The 21905-nt window shown below is 47.1% G+C and overlaps 12 non-coding genes and 1 pseudogene across 12 annotated transcripts; all 13 read left to right on the top strand.

Annotated features, from left to right (window-relative positions):
• The first annotated feature begins 2532 nt into the window (after positions 1–2532).
• Positions 2533–2725, top strand: LOC141224441 (U2 spliceosomal RNA). The gene has a single exon (XR_012291862.1). It is a non-coding gene; the product is annotated as a U2 spliceosomal RNA (small nuclear RNA).
• A 1115-nt stretch (positions 2726–3840) lies between these two features.
• Positions 3841–4031, top strand: LOC141224681 (U2 spliceosomal RNA). Its single transcript, XR_012292016.1, has one exon. It is a non-coding gene; the product is annotated as a U2 spliceosomal RNA (small nuclear RNA).
• A 1115-nt stretch (positions 4032–5146) lies between these two features.
• Positions 5147–5238, top strand: LOC141224573 (U2 spliceosomal RNA; annotated as a pseudogene).
• Positions 5239–6029: 791 nt separating this feature from the next.
• On the top strand, positions 6030–6212 carry LOC141224429 (U2 spliceosomal RNA). The gene has a single exon (XR_012291851.1). It is a non-coding gene; the product is annotated as a U2 spliceosomal RNA (small nuclear RNA).
• Positions 6213–7327: 1115 nt separating this feature from the next.
• Positions 7328–7518, top strand: LOC141224680 (U2 spliceosomal RNA). Its single transcript, XR_012292014.1, has one exon. It is a non-coding gene; the product is annotated as a U2 spliceosomal RNA (small nuclear RNA).
• Positions 7519–9519: 2001 nt separating this feature from the next.
• On the top strand, positions 9520–9706 carry LOC141224461 (U2 spliceosomal RNA). The gene has a single exon (XR_012291875.1). It is a non-coding gene; the product is annotated as a U2 spliceosomal RNA (small nuclear RNA).
• A 1115-nt stretch (positions 9707–10821) lies between these two features.
• Positions 10822–11012, top strand: LOC141224678 (U2 spliceosomal RNA). Its single transcript, XR_012292012.1, has one exon. It is a non-coding gene; the product is annotated as a U2 spliceosomal RNA (small nuclear RNA).
• A 1115-nt stretch (positions 11013–12127) lies between these two features.
• LOC141224677 (U2 spliceosomal RNA) lies at positions 12128–12318 on the top strand. Its single transcript, XR_012292011.1, has one exon. It is a non-coding gene; the product is annotated as a U2 spliceosomal RNA (small nuclear RNA).
• Positions 12319–13433: 1115 nt separating this feature from the next.
• LOC141225042 (U2 spliceosomal RNA) lies at positions 13434–13624 on the top strand. Its single transcript, XR_012292368.1, has one exon. It is a non-coding gene; the product is annotated as a U2 spliceosomal RNA (small nuclear RNA).
• A 1115-nt stretch (positions 13625–14739) lies between these two features.
• On the top strand, positions 14740–14930 carry LOC141224367 (U2 spliceosomal RNA). Its single transcript, XR_012291795.1, has one exon. It is a non-coding gene; the product is annotated as a U2 spliceosomal RNA (small nuclear RNA).
• Positions 14931–16045: 1115 nt separating this feature from the next.
• Positions 16046–16236, top strand: LOC141225040 (U2 spliceosomal RNA). The gene has a single exon (XR_012292366.1). It is a non-coding gene; the product is annotated as a U2 spliceosomal RNA (small nuclear RNA).
• A 1115-nt stretch (positions 16237–17351) lies between these two features.
• On the top strand, positions 17352–17542 carry LOC141224676 (U2 spliceosomal RNA). Its single transcript, XR_012292010.1, has one exon. It is a non-coding gene; the product is annotated as a U2 spliceosomal RNA (small nuclear RNA).
• Positions 17543–18657: 1115 nt separating this feature from the next.
• On the top strand, positions 18658–18848 carry LOC141224352 (U2 spliceosomal RNA). The gene has a single exon (XR_012291781.1). It is a non-coding gene; the product is annotated as a U2 spliceosomal RNA (small nuclear RNA).
• Positions 18849–21905: the final 3057 nt, after the last annotated feature.

Genomic DNA, 21905 nt, shown 5'->3' with positions numbered 1-21905 from the left:
GAAACTTCATGCCGGTCACACGCCCCTGAACGAGCTGCGAGACGAGAGCGGAAACATGCGACGTGGGAAGGAGGACGTGATGAGGGTCGTCAGCGACTTCTACAGCGAACTCTACTCCCACAAGACTACCGACCCCGACGCTGCTGATAAGTTCCTGTCAGGTATCACTAACCATCTTGATCCTGCAGGCACGGCAGCCTTGGACAGACCTCTGATGGTGGGCGAATTGCTCTCTGCCGCTAAATCCTTTAGGACCGGCAGGACCCCGGGCAGTGATGGTCTTCCAGCGGAGCTCTATGTAGCGCTGGGAGACCTCATCTGTCCGGACCTGTTGGACCTGTACGAGGAGATGGTGGTGGAGGGTAGAATGCCTCCATCTTTGAGGGAAGGAATGGTCACGATCCTGTACAAGCGGAAGGGAAAGAGGTGCGACCTGAGGAATTGGCGTCCCATCACTCTGCTCAACGTGGACTACAAGATCCTGGCCAAGACGATGGCGACACGACTTAAGACGGTCATCGGACGGATCATCCACCCGGACCAGACCTGCGGCATCCCTGGACGTCGCATCGCAGACAGCCTCGCTCTCGTGCGGGACACGGTCGAGTACATCAAGGTCCGCCGCGCACACGCGGCCCTGGTCTCCTTGGATCAGGAGAAGGCCTTCGACCGGGTTTCCCACGAGTTCATGGGCCGAGCTCTGCACCGGTTAGGTTTGGGTAACATGTTTTGTTCGTATGTCCGTCTGATGTATTTTGATATCCACAGCTCGGTGTTGGTGAACGGCTGGAAGACTGACCCCTTCCCTGTCCTCTCTGGGGTCAGACAAGGCTGCCCTCTATCACCTCTTCTTTTTGTTTGTGTTATAGAACTCTTCGCAGAGGCTATCCGGCAGAATGGAGAGATCAGAGGGATCACCGCACCGGGTCCGGGACGACATGAGGTCAAGTGCTCGCTCTACATGGACGACGTCACCGTCTTCTGCGCTGATCGTGGTTCAGTCGACGCCCTCGTCCAGACGTGTGAGAGGTTCGGCCGGGCTTCAGGGGCCAAAGTCAACTGCAGGAAGTCGGAAGCCATGCTCTTCGGGGATTGGCAGCCGGCCTCCTCCGCCCCCTTCCCCTTCAACATTCAACCGGATTTCCTCAAGGTGCTGGGAGTCTGGTTCGGGAAGGAAGGAGCGGCCCTCAAGTCCTGGCAAGAACGCTTGGCCAAGGTGAAGCAACGGATCGGACTCTGGAGCCTCAGACACCTCACTTGTGAGGGTAAGGCACTCGTCCTGCGTAATGAGGTCCTGCCCGTCTTGCAGTACACGGCGCAGGCCTGGCCCCCACACGTCACTGTGTGCAGGGCCATTACCAGGACAGTGTTTCACTTTGTCTGGGGATCCAAGATGGACAGAGTCAGGCGGGCCGTCATGTACAAGGAGCCTCGCAAGGGTGGGAAGGGCGTTCCAGATATCCCCACCCTCCTGCGATCCTCTTTTGTGTGTGATTGTGTCCGCCGGACTTTGCAAGTCAAGAATGGCTCCGCGGGCAGGTCCATGTCTCGCTTCTTCCTGCTTCCTCTTTGGAGGCGACTCGGCTGGGACAAGTGGGACAGCTCCTTCCCCTACAACTGGACGACGCCATGGTTCTACGGAGACGTCGTTCGATTTGTGGGGGAGCATCAACTGGAGGGACTCAAGCCCGACTTGTGGAAGCCCAAAACTATCCACAAGCTAATCAGAGCCAAGGATGACGTGGAGAACATCACAGGACTTCACCAGGACACGCTGGAGACTGTGTGGACAAATGTGTCGTCTGACAGGCTGACCAACGGGCACAAGGACTTGTCGTGGATGGCGATTCAGGGCGGACTGCCCGTCCGGTCATTCATGCATGCCCGGAACCTGTGTAAGACCCGGTACTGCCCAAGGTGCCCCTTCGTGGAGGAAACATCTTTGCACACTTTTTGGGACTGCGGATTTGCACAGCGCCTATTGACTGCACTTGAGGACGACCTGAGGAACTCTGTCCCCAGGGCGAGCCTATCGCACCATTCTGTGCTTTACGGACTCTTCCCTGGGGTTCATACCGTCGGAGCCATCCAGGAGGCTTGGCGCCTTATGAACTGCTTCAAGGATGCCGTTTGGGTCGCCAGGAACCGGCTCATCTTGAGGAGGGAGAGGATGTCCATCCAGGACTGCCGCAGGCTGATCCACAGCCTGCTCAGAGACTATTCCATCATGGACGGTCCGGAGGACGAGGACGAGGACTAAACCCCTCCTCCCCCTCTCCCCTTATGTGTCTTGTCTTTCAATAAAGCTTCGGGCCTGTGATTTTCCCCTCCCCATCCCCTTTTTCCCAATCCCCATCCCTTATCACGGTTCGTCGTACTGTATTGATTGACATGCTTTTTCTTTCAGATTGAGTGTTTTGTGTAGCATAGGGGTGTGATGTGTCTAGTTAGTGCGTCGTATCCTCATGCTATGTAAATATGATGTAGAATTCTGTGTGTACTGGGCTGCGGCACTGTACACTGTCTGTTAACTTATTTTTTGTGCTAATAAAAGATATATTCAATCAAAAAATCTGTTCTTATCAGTTTAATATCTGATACGTCCCCTATCTGGGGACCATATATTAAATGGATTTTTAGAACAGGGAGATGGAAAAAGAGCTTACTCTGTCCACTCCACGCATTGACCTGGTATTGCAGTATCTCCAGGACCGGTGCACCCCTTCTTTAATGCAGTTTCTAAAATCAGAAAGAATTGAATTCAATGTTTTTTGTTCATTTTGCTTGTTTGTCGGATTTTGGGATGGACTCTTTGGCTTTGCTTTTCTTCTCCTCATTGGATTTTTCATGTTCAAAGTTGCAGAAGCCAGATTACAAGCTCATTTTGGTTCAACTTCAGCAACTGTGCATTGCATTGCCATGTAATGTGATGCAATGCTATCTTTCTAGCTCTCCCTTTTTACTTCCTTTTGGATAAACAGACATATTAGGCAAGCATTTTGGAGCTTTCACCTAAATAACTACAGGTGGTGAGATAAGCTGCACAATATAATTGACCTTTCAGTATATTGTTGCACACACACCATCTATTTAGCAAATGCCCTTGTTATCAACAGCAGCCTTTTAAACTCACCTGAGCTAACAGGTATGTGCGCTGGTTACTCTGCTGCGCTTAAAATTTCTTTTTTGGTTTGCTACAATGCCTTTTCTGAAACGTTGTCTCCTTCTGCTGGAACACTGACTTCTTTCATTTAATGCCTGCAGACTATAAAAGAGAACCCAACCCAAAAAGTTTGGTTGATTAGTCTGTGGCATTCTGTTAAACTGTTGCTTATGGCGGTCTCTGTGAGCTTCTCAGCGACATTCAGCCAGCCAGGTATCCTGCCTGCAGTAGATGGAATGTGGCAATGGAACGCTGGCTGCGCGTGTCATAATAGGCTCTGAGCCTTTATATACCTGTGCACAGCAGCAGCCACCTTCAGTCTGCTGCTGGACAGCCAGCAGCAGCAGCAGCAGGAGAGGTATGTAATCAGGAGCCCTCCTGCTAAGGTTAGACAGCTGCTCGTTCCACCCCACCCCCCGCCTTAATTGGTTCTCCTCCCTTCCAACGGTGTTGAGGCGGGTGGGAACAGCAGGGGGTGAAGGTGCTGTGTTTAAAGAGGTGGAGTTATGCAGATCTAAAACGCGTGGATTGCAGCAGCAGCAAGCCGAAAAGTGCAGGCATGTAAGGGATCTAGAGGTTGACAACATGTCTTCTTAACGGGAGTCCAGGAGCTCATCTCCACAAATGGACTTTTCAGGATCCTTGGGTGGCTCCGTAGTTTGAAACCAATTCTGGTTATCGCTTCTCGGCCTTTTGGCTAAGATCAAGTGTAGTATCTGTTCTTATCAGTTTAATATCTGATACGTCCCCTATCTGGGGACCATATATTAAATGGATTTTTAGAACAGGGAGATGGAAAAAGAGCTTGCTCTGTCCACTCCACGCATTGACCTGGTATTGCAGTATCTCCAGGACCGGTGCACCCCTTCTTTAATGCAGTTTCTAAAATCAGAAAGAATTGAATTCAATGTTTTTTGTTCATTTTGCTTGTTTGTCAGATTTTGGGATGGACTCTTTGGCTTTGCTTTTCTTCTCCTCATTGGATTTTTCATGTTCAAAGTTGCAGAAGCCAGATTACAAGCTCATTTTGGTTCAACTTCAGCAACTGTGCATTGCATTGCCATGTAATGTGATGCAATGCTATCTTTCTAGCTCTCCCTTTTTACTTCCTTTTGGATAAACAGACATATTAGGCAAGCATTTTGGAGCTTTCACCTAAATAACTACAGGTGGTGAGATAAGCTGCACAATATAATTGACCTTTCAGTATATTGTTGCACACACACCATCTATTTAGCAAATGCCCTTGTTATCAACAGCAGCCTTTTAAACTCACCTGAGCTAACAGGTATGTGCGCTGGTTACTCTGCTGCGCTTAAAATTTCTTTTTTGGTTTGCTACAATGCCTTTTCTGAAACGTTGTCTCCTTCTGCTGGAACACTGACTTCTTTCATTTAATGCCTGCAGACTATAAAAGAGAACCCAACCCAAAAAGTTTGGTTGATTAGTCTGTGGCATTCTGTTAAACTGTTGCTTATGGCGGTCTCTGTGAGCTTCTCAGCGACATTCAGCCAGCCAGGTATCCTGCCTGCAGTAGATGGAATGTGGCAATGGAACGCTGGCTGCGCGTGTCATAATAGGCTCTGAGCCTTTATATACCTGTGCACAGCAGCAGCCACCTTCAGTCTGCTGCTGGACAGCCAGCAGCAGCAGCAGCAGGAGAGGTATGTAATCAGGAGCCCTCCTGCTAAGGGTAGACAGCTGCTCGTTCCACCCCACCCCCCGCCTTAATTGGTTCTCCTCCCTTCCAACGGTGTTGAGGCGGGTGGGAACAGCAGGGGGTGAAGGTGCTGTGTTTAAAGAGGTGGAGTTATGCAGATCTAAAACGCGTGGATTGCAGCAGCAGCAAGCCGAAAAGTGCAGGCATGTAAGGGATCTAGAGGTTGACAACATGTCTTCTTAACGGGAGTCCAGGAGCTCATCTCCACAAATGGACTTTTCAGGATCCTTGGGTGGCTCCGTAGTTTGAAACCAATTCTGGTTATCGCTTCTCGGCCTTTTGGCTAAGATCAAGTGTAGTATCTTTCGAAAAGGCGGTTTTGGATGTTGGCCGCCCTAGTAGATTGATACATTATGCACACTGGGGTTTAGGCGCTTGTTAGTACGCCAGGTGGCTAATATAGTCATCTGGTGGAAAGCATGGACCCCCAGGATCGATGCCATTGGGCCGGGGAAGATCGAAAGCCCGAAGTGTGAAGTGCCCCAGGAGTGGTGACCCTGGGGTGCCTCAACTCACTGGGATTGGGAACCCCACTTGAGTTTATGGCACATTTGCACTAGCACTTCAATATTTCTTTCTTCACACACACCCTTATTCCGGGCCTTCTGGCCTTAGGATGGGGAATTTTTCAATTCCCGGTCGAAGGTCCGGGCAGTATTATACTGTGAAACCTTCACTATTTATTTAATTTTTTTGTCACTGTGTGTCCACTTTTTCACGTGTGTCCACGTCCTTACTAGGATTTTGTCGGGATGCGGTTCCCTTACGGGTTCCTCTCTTGGCAGGTCTAGGGGGGGAGTGTGTGGCCATCAGGTTCCGCTCCCCCCTGAACCCCCCTGGCTCTCCTCTTTCTGGAGGAGAGCGTTGTTGGCTCCCCTCTTCCGGGAGGGGAGCACAGTCTTTGGCTCCCAGTGCCTTGCTCGGGTGAGAACTCGGGCAGGTGCTGGGGGTAAGATTGGGTCGCCTCTGGCTCCGGCTGGAGGTGGCTATTTGTCCCTGTTCCTCGCTGTGGCCTTCTGGCTCGGAGGGACGGGGAATGGTTTGGGGGACTCTTCTCCTTTTGGAGAGGGTTTCAAGAAGACCAGCATCCTAGTGCACTTTTTTTGTGGCACTTGTCACTTTTTTAAGCGCACTCGGGTTTTGTACACGAATTCGGGCTTTCGAAAAAAAAAAAAATCTGTTCTTATCAGTTTAATATCTGATACGTCCCCTATCTGGGGACCATATATTAAATGGATTTTTAGAACAGGGAGATGGAAAAAGAGCTTGCTCTGTCCACTCCACGCATTGACCTGGTATTGCAGTATCTCCAGGACCGGTGCACCCCTTCTTTAATGCAGTTTCTAAAATCAGAAAGAATTGAATTCAATGTTTTTTGTTCATTTTGCTTGTTTGTCGGATTTTGGGATGGACTCTTTGGCTTTGCTTTTCTTCTCCTCATTGGATTTTTCATGTTCAAAGTTGCAGAAGCCAGATTACAAGCTCATTTTGGTTCAACTTCAGCAACTGTGCATTGCATTGCCATGTAATGTGATGCAATGCTATCTTTCTAGCTCTCCCTTTTTACTTCCTTTTGGATAAACAGACATATTAGGCAAGCATTTTGGAGCTTTCACCTAAATAACTACAGGTGGTGAGATAAGCTGCACAATATAATTGACCTTTCAGTATATTGTTGCACACACACCATCTATTTAGCAAATGCCCTTGTTATCAACAGCAGCCTTTTAAACTCACCTGAGCTAACAGGTATGTGCGCTGGTTACTCTGCTGCGCTTAAAATTTCTTTTTTGGTTTGCTACAATGCCTTTTCTGAAACGTTGTCTCCTTCTGCTGGAACACTGACTTCTTTCATTTAATGCCTGCAGACTATAAAAGAGAACCCAACCCAAAAAGTTTGGTTGATTAGTCTGTGGCATTCTGTTAAACTGTTGCTTATGGCGGTCTCTGTGAGCTTCTCAGCGACATTCAGCCAGCCAGGTATCCTGCCTGCAGTAGATGGAATGTGGCAATGGAACGCTGGCTGCGCGTGTCATGATAGGCTCTGAGCCTTTATATACCTGTGCACAGCAGCAGCCACCTTCAGTCTGCTGCTGGACAGCCAGCAGCAGCAGCAGCAGGAGAGGTATGTAATCAGGAGCCCTCCTGCTAAGGGTAGACAGCTGCTCGTTCCACCCCACCCCCCGCCTTAATTGGTTCTCCTCCCTTCCAACGGTGTTGAGGCGGGTGGGAACAGCAGGGGGTGAAGGTGCTGTGTTTAAAGAGGTGGAGTTATGCAGATCTAAAACGCGTGGATTGCAGCAGCAGCAAGCCGAAAAGTGCAGGCATGTAAGGGATCTAGAGGTTGACAACATGTCTTCTTAACGGGAGTCCAGGAGCTCATCTCCACAAATGGACTTTTCAGGATCCTTGGGTGGCTCCGTAGTTTGAAACCAATTCTGGTTATCGCTTCTCGGCCTTTTGGCTAAGATCAAGTGTAGTATCTGTTCTTATCAGTTTAATATCTGATACGTCCCCTATCTGGGGACCATATATTAAATGGATTTTTAGAACAGGGAGATGGAAAAAGAGCTTGCTCTGTCCACTCCACGCATTGACCTGGTATTGCAGTATCTCCAGGACCGGTGCACCCCTTCTTTAATGCAGTTTCTAAAATCAGAAAGAATTGAATTCAATGTTTTTTGTTCATTTTGCTTGTTTGTCGGATTTTGGGATGGACTCTTTGGCTTTGCTTTTCTTCTCCTCATTGGATTTTTCATGTTCAAAGTTGCAGAAGCCAGATTACAAGCTCATTTTGGTTCAACTTCAGCAACTGTGCATTGCATTGCCATGTAATGTGATGCAATGCTATCTTTCTAGCTCTCCCTTTTTACTTCCTTTTGGATAAACAGACATATTAGGCAAGCATTTTGGAGCTTTCACCTAAATAACTACAGGTGGTGAGATAAGCTGCACAATATAATTGACCTTTCAGTATATTGTTGCACACACACCATCTATTTAGCAAATGCCCTTGTTATCAACAGCAGCCTTTTAAACTCACCTGAGCTAACAGGTATGTGCGCTGGTTACTCTGCTGCGCTTAAAATTTCTTTTTTGGTTTGCTACAATGCCTTTTCTGAAACGTTGTCTCCTTCTGCTGGAACACTGACTTCTTTCATTTAATGCCTGCAGACTATAAAAGAGAACCCAACCCAAAAAGTTTGGTTGATTAGTCTGTGGCATTCTGTTAAACTGTTGCTTATGGCGGTCTCTGTGAGCTTCTCAGCGACATTCAGCCAGCCAGGTATCCTGCCTGCAGTAGATGGAATGTGGCAATGGAACGCTGGCTGCGCGTGTCATAATAGGCTCTGAGCCTTTATATACCTGTGCACAGCAGCAGCCACCTTCAGTCTGCTGCTGGACAGCCAGCAGCAGCAGCAGCAGGAGAGGTATGTAATCAGGAGCCCTCCTGCTAAGGGTAGACAGCTGCTCGTTCCACCCCACCCCCTGCCTTAATTGGTTCTCCTCCCTTCCAACGGTGTTGAGGCGGGTGGGAACAGCAGGGGGTGAAGGTGCTGTGTTTAAAGAGGTGGAGTTATGCAGATCTAAAACGCGTGGATTGCAGCAGCAGCAAGCCGAAAAGTGCAGGCATGTAAGGGATCTAGAGGTTGACAACATGTCTTCTTAACGGGAGTCCAGGAGCTCATCTCCACAAATGGACTTTTCAGGATCCTTGGGTGGCTCCGTAGTTTGAAACCAATTCTGGTTATCGCTTCTCGGCCTTTTGGCTAAGATAAAGTGTAGTATCTTTCGAAAAGGCGGTTTTGGATGTTGGCCGCCCTAGTAGATTGATACATTATGCACACTGGGGTTTAGGCGCTTGTTAGTACGCCAGGTGGCTAATATAGTCATCTGGTGGAAAGCATGGCCCCCCAGGATCGACGCCATTGGGCCGGGGAAGATCGAAAGCCCGAAGTGTGAAGTGCCCCAGGAGTGGTGACCCTGGGGTGCCTTAACTCACTGGGATTGGGAACCCCACTTGAGTTTATGGCACATTTGCACTAGCACTTCAATATTTCTTTCTTCACACACACCCTTATTCCGGGCCTTCTGGCCTTAGGATGGGGAATTTTTCAATTCCCGGTCGAAGGTCCGGGCAGTATTATACTGTGAAACCTTCACTATTTATTTAATTTTTTTTTGTCACTGTGTGTCCACTTTTTCACGTGTGTCCACGTCCTTACTAGGATTTTGTCGGGATGCGGTTCCCTTACGGGTTCCTCTCTTGGCAGGTCTAGGGGGGGAGTGTGTGGCCATCAGGTTCCGCTCCCCCCTGAACCCCACTGGCTCTCCTCTTTCGGGAGGAGAGCGTTGTTGGCTCCCCTCTTCCGGGAGGGGAGCACAGTCTTTGGCTCCCAGTGCCTTGCTCGGGTGAGAACTCGGGCAGGTATTGGGGGTAAGATTGGGTCGCCTCTGGCTCCGGCTGGAGGTGGCTATTTGTCCCTGTTCCTCGCTGTGGCCTTCTGGCTCGGAGGGACAGGGAATGGTTTGGGGGACCCTTCTCCTTTTGGAGAGGGTTTCAAGAAGACCAGCATCCTAGTGCACTTTTTTTTGTGGCACTTTTCACTTTTTTAAGCGCACTCGGGTTTTGTACACGAATTCGGGCTTTCGAAAAAAGAAAAGAAAAATCTGTTCTTATCAGTTTAATATCTGATACGTCCCCTATCTGGGGACCATATATTAAATGGATTTTTAGAACAGGGAGATGGAAAAAGAGCTTGCTCTGTCCACTCCACGCATTGACCTGGTATTGCAGTATCTCCAGGACCGGTGCACCCCTTCTTTAATGCAGTTTCTAAAATCAGAAAGAATTGAATTCAATGTTTTTTGTTCATTTTGCTTGTTTGTCGGATTTTGGGATGGACTCTTTGGCTTTGCTTTTCTTCTCCTCATTGGATTTTTCATGTTCAAAGTTGCAGAAGCCAGATTACAAGCTCATTTTGGTTCAACTTCAGCAACTGTGCATTGCATTGCCATGTAATGTGATGCAATGCTATCTTTCTAGCTCTCCCTTTTTACTTCCTTTTGGATAAACAGACATATTAGGCAAGCATTTTGGAGCTTTCACCTAAATAACTACAGGTGGTGAGATAAGCTGCACAATATAATTGACCTTTCAGTATATTGTTGCACACACACCATCTATTTAGCAAATGCCCTTGTTATCAACAGCAGCCTTTTAAACTCACCTGAGCTAACAGGTATGTGCGCTGGTTACTCTGCTGCGCTTAAAATTTCTTTTTTGGTTTGCTACAATGCCTTTTCTGAAACGTTGTCTCCTTCTGCTGGAACACTGACTTCTTTCATTTAATGCCTGCAGACTATAAAAGAGAACCCAACCCAAAAAGTTTGGTTGATTAGTCTGTGGCATTCTGTTAAACTGTTGCTTATGGCGGTCTCTGTGAGCTTCTCAGCGACATTCAGCCAGCCAGGTATCCTGCCTGCAGTAGATGGAATGTGGCAATGGAACGCTGGCTGCGCGTGTCATAATAGGCTCTGAGCCTTTATATACCTGTGCACAGCAGCAGCCACCTTCAGTCTGCTGCTGGACAGCCAGCAGCAGCAGCAGCAGGAGAGGTATGTAATCAGGAGCCCTCCTGCTAAGGGTAGACAGCTGCTCGTTCCACCCCACCCCCCGCCTTAATTGGTTCTCCTCCCTTCCAACGGTGTTGAGGCGGGTGGGAACAGCAGGGGGTGAAGGTGCTGTGTTTAAAGAGGTGGAGTTATGCAGATCTAAAACGCGTGGATTGCAGCAGCAGCAAGCCGAAAAGTGCAGGCATGTAAGGGATCTAGAGGTTGACAACATGTCTTCTTAACGGGAGTCCAGGAGCTCATCTCCACAAATGGACTTTTCAGGATCCTTGGGTGGCTCCGTAGTTTGAAACCAATTCTGGTTATCGCTTCTCGGCCTTTTGGCTAAGATCAAGTGTAGTATCTGTTCTTATCAGTTTAATATCTGATACGTCCCCTATCTGGGGACCATATATTAAATGGATTTTTAGAACAGGGAGATGGAAAAAGAGCTTGCTCTGTCCACTCCACGCATTGACCTGGTATTGCAGTATCTCCAGGACCGGTGCACCCCTTCTTTAATGCAGTTTCTAAAATCAGAAAGAATTGAATTCAATGTTTTTTGTTCATTTTGCTTGTTTGTCGGATTTTGGGATGGACTCTTTGGCTTTGCTTTTCTTCTCCTCATTGGATTTTTCATGTTCAAAGTTGCAGAAGCCAGATTACAAGCTCATTTTGGTTCAACTTCAGCAACTGTGCATTGCATTGCCATGTAATGTGATGCAATGCTATCTTTCTAGCTCTCCCTTTTTACTTCCTTTTGGATAAACAGACATATTAGGCAAGCATTTTGGAGCTTTCACCTAAATAACTACAGGTGGTGAGATAAGCTGCACAATATAATTGACCTTTCAGTATATTGTTGCACACACACCATCTATTTAGCAAATGCCCTTGTTATCAACAGCAGCCTTTTAAACTCACCTGAGCTAACAGGTATGTGCGCTGGTTACTCTGCTGCGCTTAAAATTTCTTTTTTGGTTTGCTACAATGCCTTTTCTGAAACGTTGTCTCCTTCTGCTGGAACACTGACTTCTTTCATTTAATGCCTGCAGACTATAAAAGAGAACCCAACCCAAAAAGTTTGGTTGATTAGTCTGTGGCATTCTGTTAAACTGTTGCTTATGGCGGTCTCTGTGAGCTTCTCAGCGACATTCAGCCAGCCAGGTATCCTGCCTGCAGTAGATGGAATGTGGCAATGGAACGCTGGCTGCGCGTGTCATAATAGGCTCTGAGCCTTTATATACCTGTGCACAGCAGCAGCCACCTTCAGTCTGCTGCTGGACAGCCAGCAGCAGCAGCAGCAGGAGAGGTATGTAATCAGGAGCCCTCCTGCTAAGGGTAGACAGCTGCTCGTTCCACCCCACCCCCCGCCTTAATTGGTTCTCCTCCCTTTCAACGGTGTTGAGGCGGGTGGGAACAGCAGGGGGTGAAGGTGCTGTGTTTAAAGAGGTGGAGTTATGCAGATCTAAAACGCGTGGATTGCAGCAGCAGCAAGCCGAAAAGTGCAGGCATGTAAGGGATCTAGAGGTTGACAACATGTCTTCTTAACGGGAGTCCAGGAGCTCATCTCCACAAATGGACTTTTCAGGATCCTTGGGTGGCTCCGTAGTTTGAAACCAATTCTGGTTATCGCTTCTCGGCCTTTTGGCTAAGATCAAGTGTAGTATCTGTTCTTATCAGTTTAATATCTGATACGTCCCCTATCTGGGGACCATATATTAAATGGATTTTTAGAACAGGGAGATGGAAAAAGAGCTTGCTCTGTCCACTCCACGCATTGACCTGGTATTGCAGTATCTCCAGGACCGGTGCACCCCTTCTTTAATGCAGTTTCTAAAATCAGAAAGAATTGAATTCAATGTTTTTTGTTCATTTTGCTTGTTTGTCGGATTTTGGGATGGACTCTTTGGCTTTGCTTTTCTTCTCCTCATTGGATTTTTCATGTTCAAAGTTGCAGAAGCCAGATTACAAGCTCATTTTGGTTCAACTTCAGCAACTGTGCATTGCATTGCCATGTAATGTGATGCAATGCTATCTTTCTAGCTCTCCCTTTTTACTTCCTTTTGGATAAACAGACATATTAGGCAAGCATTTTGGAGCTTTCACCTAAATAACTACAGGTGGTGAGATAAGCTGCACAATATAATTGACCTTTCAGTATATTGTTGCACACACACCATCTATTTAGCAAATGCCCTTGTTATCAACAGCAGCCTTTTAAACTCACCTGAGCTAACAGGTATGTGCGCTGGTTACTCTGCTGCGCTTAAAATTTCTTTTTTGGTTTGCTACAATGCCTTTTCTGAAACGTTGTCTCCTTCTGCTGGAACACTGACTTCTTTCATTTAATGCCTGCAGACTATAAAAGAGAACCCAACCCAAAAAGTTTGGTTGATTAGTCTGTGGCATTCTGTTAAACTGTTGCTTATGGCGGTCTCTGTGAGCTTCTCAGCGACATTCAGCCAGCCAGGTATCCTGCCTGCAGTAGATGGAATGTGGCAATGGAACGCTGGCTGCGCGTGTCATAATAGGCTCTGAGCCTTTATATACCTGTGCACAGCAGCAGCCACCTTCAGTCTGCTGCTGGACAGCCAGCAGCAGCAGCAGCAGGAGAGGTATGTAATCAGGAGCCCTCCTGCTAAGGGTAGACAGCTGCTCGTTCCACCCCACCCCCCGCCTTAATTGGTTCTCCTCCCTTCCAACGGTGTTGAGGCGGGTGGGAACAGCAGGGGGTGAAGGTGCTGTGTTTAAAGAGGTGGAGTTATGCAGATCTAAAACGCGTGGATTGCAGCAGCAGCAAGCCGAAAAGTGCAGGCATGTAAGGGATCTAGAGGTTGACAACATGTCTTCTTAACGGGAGTCCAGGAGCTCATCTCCACAAATGGACTTTTCAGGATCCTTGGGTGGCTCCGTAGTTTGAAACCAATTCTGGTTATCGCTTCTCGGCCTTTTGGCTAAGATCAAGTGTAGTATCTGTTCTTATCAGTTTAATATCTGATACGTCCCCTATCTGGGGACCATACATTAAATGGATTTTTAGAACAGGGAGATGGAAAAAGAGCTTGCTCTGTCCACTCCACGCATTGACCTGGTATTGCAGTATCTCCAGGACCGGTGCACCCCTTCTTTAATGCAGTTTCTAAAATCAGAAAGAATTGAATTCAATGTTTTTTGTTCATTTTGCTTGTTTGTCGGATTTTGGGATGGACTCTTTGGCTTTGCTTTTCTTCTCCTCATTGGATTTTTCATGTTCAAAGTTGCAGAAGCCAGATTACAAGCTCATTTTGGTTCAACTTCAGCAACTGTGCATTGCATTGCCATGTAATGTGATGCAATGCTATCTTTCTAGCTCTCCCTTTTTACTTCCTTTTGGATAAACAGACATATTAGGCAAGCATTTTGGAGCTTTCACCTAAATAACTACAGGTGGTGAGATAAGCTACACAATATAATTGACCTTTCAGTATATTGTTGCACACACACCATCTATTTAGCAAATGCCCTTGTTATCAACAGCAGCCTTTTAAACTCACCTGAGCTAACAGGTATGTGAGCTGGTTACTCTGCTGCGCTTAAAATTTCTTTTTTGGTTTGCTACAATGCCTTTTCTGAAACGTTGTCTCCTTCTGCTGGAACACTGACTTCTTTCATTTAATGCCTGCAGACTATAAAAGAGAACCCAACCCAAAAAGTTTGGTTGATTAGTCTGTGGCATTCTGTTAAACTGTTGCTTATGGCGGTCTCTGTGAGCTTCTCAGCGACATTCAGCCAGCCAGGTATCCTGCCTGCAGTAGATGGAATGTGGCAATGGAACGCTGGCTGCGCGTGTCATAATAGGCTCTGAGCCTTTATATACCTGTGCACAGCAGCAGCCACCTTCAGTCTGCTGCTGGACAGCCAGCAGCAGCAGCAGCAGGAGAGGTATGTAATCAGGAGCCCTCCTGCTAAGGGTAGACAGCTGCTCGTTCCACCCCACCCCCCGCCTTAATTGGTTCTCCTCCCTTCCAACGGTGTTGAGGCGGGTGGGAACAGCAGGGGGTGAAGGTGCTGTGTTTAAAGAGGTGGAGTTATGCAGATCTAAAACGCGTGGATTGCAGCAGCAGCAAGCCGAAAAGTGCAGGCATGTAAGGGATCTAGAGGTTGACAACATGTCTTCTTAACGGGAGTCCAGGAGCTCATCTCCACAAATGGACTTTTCAGGATCCTTGGGTGGCTCCGTAGTTTGAAACCAATTCTGGTTATCGCTTCTCGGCCTTTTGGCTAAGATCAAGTGTAGTATCTGTTCTTATCAGTTTAATATCTGATACGTCCCCTATCTGGGGACCATATATTAAATGGATTTTTAGAACAGTGAGATGGAAAAAGAGCTTGCTCTGTCCACTCCACGCATTGACCTGGTATTGCAGTATCTCCAGGACCGGTGCACCCCTTCTTTAATGCAGTTTCTAAAATCAGAAAGAATTGAATTCAATGTTTTTTGTTCATTTTGCTTGTTTGTCGGATTTTGGGATGGACTCTTTGGCTTTGCTTTTCTTCTCCTCATTGGATTTTTCATGTTCAAAGTTGCAGAAGCCAGATTACAAGCTCATTTTGGTTCAACTTCAGCAACTGTGCATTGCATTGCCATGTAATGTGATGCAATGCTATCTTTCTAGCTCTCCCTTTTTACTTCCTTTTGGATAAACAGACATATTAGGCAAGCATTTTGGAGCTTTCACCTAAATAACTACAGGTGGTGAGATAAGCTGCACAATATAATTGACCTTTCAGTATATTGTTGCACACACACCATCTATTTAGCAAATGCCCTTGTTATCAACAGCAGCCTTTTAAACTCACCTGAGCTAACAGGTATGTGCGCTGGTTACTCTGCTGCGCTTAAAATTTCTTTTTTGGTTTGCTACAATGCCTTTTCTGAAACGTTGTCTCCTTCTGCTGGAACACTGACTTCTTTCATTTAATGCCTGCAGACTATAAAAGAGAACCCAACCCAAAAAGTTTGGTTGATTAGTCTGTGGCATTCTGTTAAACTGTTGCTTATGGCGGTCTCTGTGAGCTTCTCAGCGACATTCAGCCAGCCAGGTATCCTGCCTGCAGTAGATGGAATGTGGCAATGGAACGCTGGCTGCGCGTGTCATAATAGGCTCTGAGCCTTTATATACCTGTGCACAGCAGCAGCCACCTTCAGTCTGCTGCTGGACAGCCAGCAGCAGCAGCAGCAGGAGAGGTATGTAATCAGGAGCCCTCCTGCTAAGGGTAGACAGCTGCTCGTTCCACCCCACCCCCCGCCTTAATTGGTTCTCCTCCCTTCCAACGGTGTTGAGGCGGGTGGGAACAGCAGGGGGTGAAGGTGCTGTGTTTAAAGAGGTGGAGTTATGCAGATCTAAAACGCGTGGATTGCAGCAGCAGCAAGCCGAAAAGTGCAGGCATGTAAGGGATCTAGAGGTTGACAACATGTCTTCTTAACGGGAGTCCAGGAGCTCATCTCCACAAATGGACTTTTCAGGATCCTTGGGTGGCTCCGTAGTTTGAAACCAATTCTGGTTATCGTTTCTCGGCCTTTTGGCTAAGATCAAGTGTAGTATCTGTTCTTATCAGTTTAATATCTGATACGTCCCCTATCTGGGGACCATATATTAAATGGATTTTTAGAACAGGGAGATGGAAAAAGAGCTTGCTCTGTCCACTCCACGCATTGACCTGGTATTGCAGTATCTCCAGGACCGGTGCACCCCTTCTTTAATGCAGTTTCTAAAATCAGAAAGAATTGAATTCAATGTTTTTTGTTCATTTTGCTTGTTTGTCGGATTTTGGGATGGACTCTTTGGCTTTGCTTTTCTTCTCCTCATTGGATTTTTCATGTTCAAAGTTGCAGAAGCCAGATTACAAGCTCATTTTGGTTCAACTTCAGCAACTGTGCATTGCATTGCCATGTAATGTGATGCAATGCTATCTTTCTAGCTCTCCCTTTTTACTTCCTTTTGGATAAACAGACATATTAGGCAAGCATTTTGGAGCTTTCACCTAAATAACTACAGGTGGTGAGATAAGCTGCACAATATAATTGACCTTTCAGTATATTGTTGCACACACACCATCTATTTAGCAAATGCCCTTGTTATCAACAGCAGCCTTTTAAACTCACCTGAGCTAACAGGTATGTGCGCTGGTTACTCTGCTGCGCTTAAAATTTCTTTTTTGGTTTGCTACAATGCCTTTTCTGAAACGTTGTCTCCTTCTGCTGGAACACTGACTTCTTTCATTTAATGCCTGCAGACTATAAAAGAGAACCCAACCCAAAAAGTTTGGTTGATTAGTCTGTGGCATTCTGTTAAACTGTTGCTTATGGCGGTCTCTGTGAGCTTCTCAGCGACATTCAGCCAGCCAGGTATCCTGCCTGCAGTAGATGGAATGTGGCAATGGAACGCTGGCTGCGCGTGTCATAATAGGCTCTGAGCCTTTATATACCTGTGCACAGCAGCAGCCACCTTCAGTCTGCTGCTGGACAGCCAGCAGCAGCAGCAGCAGGAGAGGTATGTAATCAGGAGCCCTCCTGCTAAGGGTAGACAGCTGCTCGTTCCACCCCACCCCCCGCCTTAATTGGTTCTCCTCCCTTCCAACGGTGTTGAGGCGGGTGGGAACAGCAGGGGGTGAAGGTGCTGTGTTTAAAGAGGTGGAGTTATGCAGATCTAAAACGCGTGGATTGCAGCAGCAGCAAGCCGAAAAGTGCAGGCATGTAAGGGATCTAGAGGTTGACAACATGTCTTCTTAACGGGAGTCCAGGAGCTCATCTCCACAAATGGACTTTTCAGGATCCTTGGGTGGCTCCGTAGTTTGAAACCAATTCTGGTTATCGCTTCTCGGCCTTTTGGCTAAGATCAAGTGTAGTATCTGTTCTTATCAGTTTAATATCTGATACGTCCCCTATCTGGGGACCATATATTAAATGGATTTTTAGAACAGGGAGATGGAAAAAGAGCTTGCTCTGTCCACTCCACGCATTGACCTGGTATTGCAGTATCTCCAGGACCGGTGCACCCCTTCTTTAATGCAGTTTCTAAAATCAGAAAGAATTGAATTCAATGTTTTTTGTTCATTTTGCTTGTTTGTCGGATTTTGGGATGGACTCTTTGGCTTTGCTTTTCTTCTCCTCATTGGATTTTTCATGTTCAAAGTTGCAGAAGCCAGATTACAAGCTCATTTTGGTTCAACTTCAGCAACTGTGCATTGCATTGCCATGTAATGTGATGCAATGCTATCTTTCTAGCTCTCCCTTTTTACTTCCTTTTGGATAAACAGACATATTAGGCAAGCATTTTGGAGCTTTCACCTAAATAACTACAGGTGGTGAGATAAGCTGCACAATATAATTGACCTTTCAGTATATTGTTGCACACACACCATCTATTTAGCAAATGCCCTTGTTATCAACAGCAGCCTTTTAAACTCACCTGAGCTAACAGGTATGTGCGCTGGTTACTCTGCTGCGCTTAAAATTTCTTTTTTGGTTTGCTACAATGCCTTTTCTGAAACGTTGTCTCCTTCTGCTGGAACACTGACTTCTTTCATTTAATGCCTGCAGACTATAAAAGAGAACCCAACCCAAAAAGTTTGGTTGATTAGTCTGTGGCATTCTGTTAAACTGTTGCTTATGGCGGTCTCTGTGAGCTTCTCAGCGACATTCAGCCAGCCAGGTATCCTGCCTGCAGTAGATGGAATGTGGCAATGGAACGCTGGCTGCGCGTGTCATAATAGGCTCTGAGCCTTTATATACCTGTGCACAGCAGCAGCCACCTTCAGTCTGCTGCTGGACAGCCAGCAGCAGCAGCAGCAGGAGAGGTATGTAATCAGGAGCCCTCCTGCTAAGGGTAGACAGCTGCTCGTTCCACCCCACCCCCCGCCTTAATTGGTTCTCCTCCCTTCCAACGGTGTTGAGGCGGGTGGGAACAGCAGGGGGTGAAGGTGCTGTGTTTAAAGAGGTGGAGTTATGCAGATCTAAAACGCGTGGATTGCAGCAGCAGCAAGCCGAAAAGTGCAGGCATGTAAGGGATCTAGAGGTTGACAACATGTCTTCTTAACGGGAGTCCAGGAGCTCATCTCCACAAATGGACTTTTCAGGATCCTTGGGTGGCTCCGTAGTTTGAAACCAATTCTGGTTATCGCTTCTCGGCCTTTTGGCTAAGATCAAGTGTAGTATCTGTTCCTATCAGTTTAATATCTGATACGTCCCCTATCTGGGGACCATATATTAAATGGATTTTTAGAACAGGGAGATGGAAAAAGAGCTTGCTCTGTCCACTCCACGCATTGACCTGGTATTGCAGTATCTCCAGGACCGGTGCACCCCTTCTTTAATGCAGTTTCTAAAATCAGAAAGAATTGAATTCAATGTTTTTTGTTCATTTTGCTTGTTTGTCGGATTTTGGGATGGACTCTTTGGCTTTGCTTTTCTTCTCCTCATTGAATTTTTCATGTTCAAAGTTGCAGAAGCCAGATTACAAGCTCATTTTGGTTCAACTTCAGCAACTGTGCATTGCATTGCCATGTAATGTGATGCAATGCTATCTTTCTAGCTCTCCCTTTTTACTTCCTTTTGGATAAACAGACATATTAGGCAAGCATTTTGGAGCTTTCACCTAAATAACTACAGGTGGTGAGATAAGCTGCACAATATAATTGACCTTTCAGTATATTGTTGCACACACACCATCTATTTAGCAAATGCCCTTGTTATCAACAGCAGCCTTTTAAACTCACCTGAGCTAACAGGTATGTGCGCTGGTTACTCTGCTGCGCTTAAAATTTCTTTTTTGGTTTGCTACAATGCCTTTTCTGAAACGTTGTCTCCTTCTGCTGGAACACTGACTTCTTTCATTTAATGCCTGCAGACTATAAAAGAGAACCCAACCCAAAAAGTTTGGTTGATTAGTCTGTGGCATTCTGTTAAACTGTTGCTTATGGCGGTCTCTGTGAGCTTCTCAGCGACATTCAGCCAGCCAGGTATCCTGCCTGCAGTAGATGGAATGTGGCAATGGAACGCTGGCTGCGCGTGTCATAATAGGCTCTGAGCCTTTATATACCTGTGCACAGCAGCAGCCACCTTCAGTCTGCTGCTGGACAGCCAGCAGCAGCAGCAGCAGGAGAGGTATGTAATCAGGAGCCCTCCTGCTAAGGGTAGACAGCTGCTCGTTCCACCCCACCCCCCGCCTTAATTGGTTCTCCTCCCTTCCACCGGTGTTGAGGCGGGTGGGAACAGCAGGGGGTGAAGGTGCTGTGTTTAAAGAGGTGGAGTTATGCAGATCTAAAACGCGTGGATTGCAGCAGCAGCAAGCCGAAAAGTGCAGGCATGTAAGGGATCTAGAGGTTGACAACATGTCTTCTTAACGGGAGTCCAGGAGCTCATCTCCACAAATGGACTTTTCAGGATCCTTGGGTGGCTCCGTAGTTTGAAACCAATTCTGGTTATCGCTTCTCGGCCTTTTGGCTGCGGTCAAGTGTCTTGTACAGGCGACTGTGGTCCAGAAGGTACTCGGGTACCCCTCTCCTCGGCCTTGCAGGGTGACCCACTTCGGTGGGCTCCCCTGCCTGCTGCTATTGGGAGAGGGCTTAGTCCCAGGGTAACGGGTTGCGATCCCCCCCAGCCTCTCAGGTGTTTCTGTTTACAGAACTCTGAAAGGCGCAGATTGCAAGCGGTTTGCGATTTGCTTTTTCTTGTTGCGTTACCATGGAGGTTGACCCCAACCTCGTGCCTCACTATGCGAGGCTTAAAAACACTATCCGTATTCATTTCACAGAGGGCGGAAGTGATGAAAGGAAATTGCGGTACGTAGTCCAGGACGTGCTTGAAGGGCTCTTTCATGTGCAGAAGAACGAGATTCTCTCTATCCAGGATTATCCGAGGCGTGGCGATTATGACATCACCTTCACCGGGGAAGGCATTTTTCAGGATGTCCTGGTAAGAGCCAGAAAGGCAAAAAACAATCCTATTCTAAAAGGAATACAAGTTATCGAGCACGTCCTGGATGAGGTAAAAATGGTAATCCTTAAAGTATTTTCTCCTTTCGTTACTTCAGTGGAACTAACATGTTTTCTTTCAATGTACTTTAAAAGTGTAAAATGTATAGGGAAAGTACTTAATGAGTTTCACATATGGACGTCCAAATGGAAATTTCTAGTAACATGTGAAAGAGACCCTAATTTCCCAGGCGGTGTGAAACTCCCTCCTGCACGTTTTAAAATAGGTTCCTCAAATGGAGACTTCTTTTTTTCTGGTATGCCACCCTTTTGTAGAAACTGTGGAAAATATGGCCATTTTAAGGATGACTGTGAGGCAACCTGTAGAAACTGTGCTAGTACAGAACATGACACCAAAGAATGTCCTCATGATAAAAAATGTAATTTCTGCCAAAAACCTGGTCATTTTTATTTTTCATGCCCACATAGGTTCTGGGAGGCCGAACAGAGACGGAAGGAAAAGGCCAGGACATCCGAAAATGAACCAACAGGTCAGACCACCCCTCAGGAGGAGGAACAACAACCTGGAGCCTCAGCGAGCAAAGAGGGCAATTCGAGTGATGAGGAAAGCTCAGAGGTAATGAAGGGTAACTCCCAAGCAGTGAGGAAAAGTTGGCACCAAGACAACAGGGAGGCTAAAAGAAAGGCAGAAAAGGAACAAAAGGGCATGATCGGTAAAACCAAAAGAGACCGGCAGAAGGTTGACACCGAGCCCGAGGCAAAAACTGGGTTTCCTGGGCCTGAGTCTGAGGCTAACTGGACTACGGTGGGTCCCCATAAAAAGAAAAGAGGGAAGAAAGATGGTTCGAATGGAGCGGCTGATGGGGATCAGATGGACACATCTCCTGGTGGGGAGGTGGACGTTGGTCCCCCAAAAGTCCCGGACCCTGCTGACCCCGGTGGGGAGCCGGGCCTTGCCAGCTCCGTGAGCTCGGGTACATTGCCTTGTACCCAACCTTCCCCTGTGTGTCGGCCTCCCCTGGGTGCAGGGGAGCCACCTGGGGACCCACCTGATAAGGATCTGAATGGCCAGCCCATGGAGACCCAGGGTGCTGTTCCTCTTAGTTGTCTCCCAAGCTACTCACATGTAGCGTTGGGTCATTGTCTTGGTGAGTCAAGTTCCTCCTCCATGGAGTCCTTACTTACGATAAATTCGGACGAGGGAAGTAGCTCGAGCGTAAGTGGTCTGGCCGGTTCAGCGGATAGGAAGTAAGTTCCGTATTTCTGTTTTATATAATTTTTTTACTTTCCTCCAATGGCAGAACTTAAGGGCATTTCCCTCAATGTGAGGGGTCTAAAATCAAAAACCAGAAGAGTAACATTATTTAATTTTTTAACTTGTCTTACGGCTTCCGTCTTCTTTTTACAGGAATGCAATATCCCGCACACAGT

This window comes from Phyllobates terribilis, unplaced genomic scaffold, assembly GCF_046119375.1.
Source record: "Phyllobates terribilis strain yellow unplaced genomic scaffold, ASM4611937v1 Scaffold_393__1_contigs__length_1774422, whole genome shotgun sequence".
Taxonomy (NCBI): Eukaryota; Metazoa; Chordata; class Amphibia; order Anura; family Dendrobatidae; genus Phyllobates; species Phyllobates terribilis.
The sequence above is the reverse complement of the archived record's forward strand: the minus strand, read 5'-3'. Positions and strand labels throughout refer to the sequence as shown.